This window comes from Lathyrus oleraceus, chromosome 1 (assembly GCF_024323335.1).
Source record: "Lathyrus oleraceus cultivar Zhongwan6 chromosome 1, CAAS_Psat_ZW6_1.0, whole genome shotgun sequence".
Classification (NCBI taxonomy): domain Eukaryota; kingdom Viridiplantae; phylum Streptophyta; class Magnoliopsida; order Fabales; family Fabaceae; genus Lathyrus; species Lathyrus oleraceus.
Genome location: NC_066579.1, coordinates 147,384,256 through 147,387,765, shown reverse-complemented (window position 1 = coordinate 147,387,765; position 3,510 = coordinate 147,384,256). Strand labels below are relative to the sequence as shown.

Here is a 3,510-nt window from a genome sequence, read left to right as displayed (position 1 = left end):
TTAATCTCTAATCTAACTAAAACTATGTTAAAAAAACAATTAAAACTATATAAAATTCCTAATGAATTCCTAATACCTAATTAAATCCAAATCTAATTTGTATATCCATAACAATTAACAATATAGCAAAAGACAAAGATGCATTAAAAGAAAAGAAAATTAAAAATGCAATAAAAGGCTAAATGGGTCAGGAGGTGCAAAACATGAAACTGGTGGTGTGAAAAGGAATCCAGGCGCATGGGCCTGGTCCTGAAAGCCCAATGAAAATGTCTTAGAGTAGGGGTGCAACTAGGAAAAGCAGGGTGTGAGGTCCAACTCCAATGGGCTTGGATGGAATAGGCCCGATCACAAACCAACCCAATAGAGAGTGTTGACCTGGCCAGAGTCAACACTCTTTGAATTAAGCCCAATGCACGCTCTTCACTTGGCCGATGTCATCTTAATTGAAACAACGTCTTGCCGAGGGCCACCGCACCGGGCGTCGCTCCTGGCGGCGGTGTCCACCAAAACCAACAATGGAGATGACAAAATAACCGTCTATCCAAGCTCTACACACATCCAAGGTCAATTTCACATAATATGGCCTCTAAATCCCTAACTGATCCTAAACGTCCCAAGAACCCTAAAATGAAAAGCTCTAATTAAATTCTATCCTCACTGATTCAAAGCCCTATGGGTGAGGGGTTTGAATCCTCTCAACGTCTTCTACATGCTGGTAAGTGGAATTGAAGAAAATGAGTATGGTTGAGACTTACTGTGGCCGGAGAAAGACGAAGATAATGATGATGATGAACTTATGATTCCAGGTGATAACTCTGATTCTTTCTTCTTCCTTGAATCTTCTTTCCCACTCTTATACTTCTTTATGGATTCTGAGGTGTACGAACTGGTGATGATTGAAAGGAGTTTGAGCACGACAATGTTGAAGCTCTAATGGTGAGCTTCAAGTGCTTGGGATTGTGCGTATGGTGAGGGTGAGAGAGGAAGTGAGGGAAAATTTGTAGTGATTTTAGTGTGGTGAGCTCAAGAGAGGTGAAATGTTGATGGAGATGTGAATTTATAGATGATAGATTTGGAGGAGACATGGCTTGGAGTTGGTTGTGATTAGGCTTGGATATTGCTTAGGAGTTAGTTAGAATGAACTCAATGAGTTCAGTTTGTTAACTCACTGAATTAGAAGTTAGTTGGTTCAATTCAATTTGGTCAATTATTTATTTCTAAATGTTAGTGAAATTAGTTCCCATTTCAAGTTTGATTGGCTACTGTAGGTTGCAACTTAAGTTGATTTGGCCTTGAAGCTTGGTTTATGACCTATTGTACAAGTATCATTTGCTAGCTTAGTTGTTAGTAGGGTTTAGGCAATGTTATGTGTTATTATGTTATACCTTGCTTGGTGTTGGAACAGGTCAAAGCATGTTGCCTTGAATTACATCTCTATTGCACTGGACTATTGGTGTGAGACCATAGTGTTAATTTGCACTGCACTTAGAGCCAAGTTTGCAATGACTTTGAAGTTTCATTTAAAATGGCCTTGTTGTACTGTGGGTTACGCCATACTCTGACTTGGTTTTCTTTGCAGTCACAGGTTCAATATGGTAAACCAAGTCAGTCTAAAATCCACTCTTGCTGCTTATGCCTTGCCTTACCCTATTAACTGAACTTGATGATGGGTTGCAGGATGTTGTTGGCTCAGATTTTGAGTGTCTTGAACTGCCATGACTGTATTGCAAATCTTTCACTCTTGTGTTATTGTGGATTGAAGTGTTGCTGGCTACATATGTTGTTGTATGTTGCAGGACATGGTTCATGCTATACATTGCATTGGTTTTGTTAGTAAGGTTAGACCATGGTAGTAAGCTGGTCTTGCTGCAGGATGAAGTAATTTTTTAACTGCTGGTTCATATGATAGTCATGTTGTATCATGCATGTTATGCATAGCTAGTTCCAATTGTGATTTGACTTCCTTCAAGTGATACATGTAGGGTCATGTTAAGCTGGAAATCTCAAGGGCTTGGATGTGATTATGCAGTGCTCTAGTTGGCATGAACCTGGCACATAATGAAGCTTCAATTCAGCAACACTGTCCATTGAGGTATGTGTGTAATTATTGTTGAATGTTGTATTTTGACTTAGGCAAAGCTTTGTGGTGAGTGTAGGGTTTGTTACAGATTGTACACTATGATCAATGGTTGATAGGTTGGGAAATCACTTGTGCATTATGGTTTGTCATGGGTCATGGTGTAGCAGTATTAGTTTGTGTTGCCTTGGCTTGATGCAAAAATGTTGGCAGTGTTTTGAATGTGTTGTAAGATTTGTTCCTGTTGGATACAAACGTAAAGCTAGTCATGGTTTTAGTGGTTGCACTGCAGGTCATCCAGCATCTTCTTTATAGGCATATGCAGTGTAAGCCAGTTTCACATTTCCCTACTGCTGGATATGAATTACCTTCAGTTCTAACCCTTGTTTGTTGTAGGATGCTGATGTTGAAGTATACCAAAACCTGGATGAAGGGACCTATCACTTGGTGGATTATATTTGCAACAACTTGTGAAGATAAGAACCTGTCATGAGATCCTTAGATGGGTTTGTACTTCCTTGTCCTGAATTCCAATTAGCACTTGTCTGCATTGCAGACATCATCCCACTGTGCAGTAAGTGCACCAGATGACATAACATTTAAGTTGTTGTCATGCACTACTGGTGGATATGTGGAATTTGGACAATGGATGCTGAGTTCCTTTTCTTTTGCAGGTTTTCCAATGGTATTGCTTCTATTTGAATTCTTCATGTTTCCATTGTCACTTGGAACTTCATTTGCAAGCAAGTCATGGTAATTTCATTAAGTCACCACCTTGATTTTCATGTTGGTTTCAAGCCATCTTGGTGTCATATGCCAAGCATAAGCCAACCCTGTTAACATGTTTTCAATGTAGATTACCAAGTGAATCCATAAATCAATTCAAAGAGACAAAACAATCATGATCTATGGGAACTCCAAGAGGTTAACTAACTCACACCTAGCATGCCAAACAAGGTTCATACGGCTAACTGTTCAGCATGCTAACATGGCCACAATTCTGTAGAATTTGAAGCACTGAGCACCTTATTCAAACAGAACTTAACCTGCATTCAACATAAAACCAAAACACACATTACAATCTTATCCCAAATTTCATAATATAACAACATTCACAAGGCACACTAGTAGATGCAAAAAAACCATCATCATGGCATTTTTGGCAGCCATGTTCATATGTCAAACCAGGTATCCAAACATAAACATACACCAACAAATAACTAGCAGCAACACATATAATTCATTCAGCCATGGCCAAGCAGAAGCCAATACAAAACAACAATAACAAGACTCATTATCAGGCATGCAACATGAAACATCAACAATGTCAAAGCAAGTCAGCAACAGGGAAACACATTATAGTTTACCTCACAATTGATAACCTAAGTTTTGCATCAATTACCTGTTAAAAACCTTAGACGTAGTGCATAAGC

The 3,510-nt window shown here is 38.9% G+C and overlaps 1 long non-coding RNA gene across 14 annotated transcripts; it reads left to right on the top strand.

Annotated features, from left to right (window-relative positions):
* Positions 1–424: 424 nt before the first annotated feature.
* Positions 425–2,986, top strand: LOC127122958 (uncharacterized). Of its 14 annotated transcripts, none has more exons than XR_007803566.1 (6): positions 425–806; positions 1,406–1,838; positions 1,983–2,092; positions 2,169–2,403; positions 2,474–2,651; positions 2,752–2,985. It is a non-coding gene; the product is annotated as an uncharacterized LOC127122958 (long non-coding RNA). The 14 variants fall into 14 exon arrangements; XR_007803562.1 differs by having other exon boundaries at positions 1,406–1,595; positions 1,678–1,838; positions 1,983–2,403; positions 2,752–2,984; XR_007803565.1 differs by having other exon boundaries at positions 2,197–2,403; positions 2,752–2,984.
* The last annotated feature ends 524 nt before the right edge of the window (positions 2,987–3,510 follow it).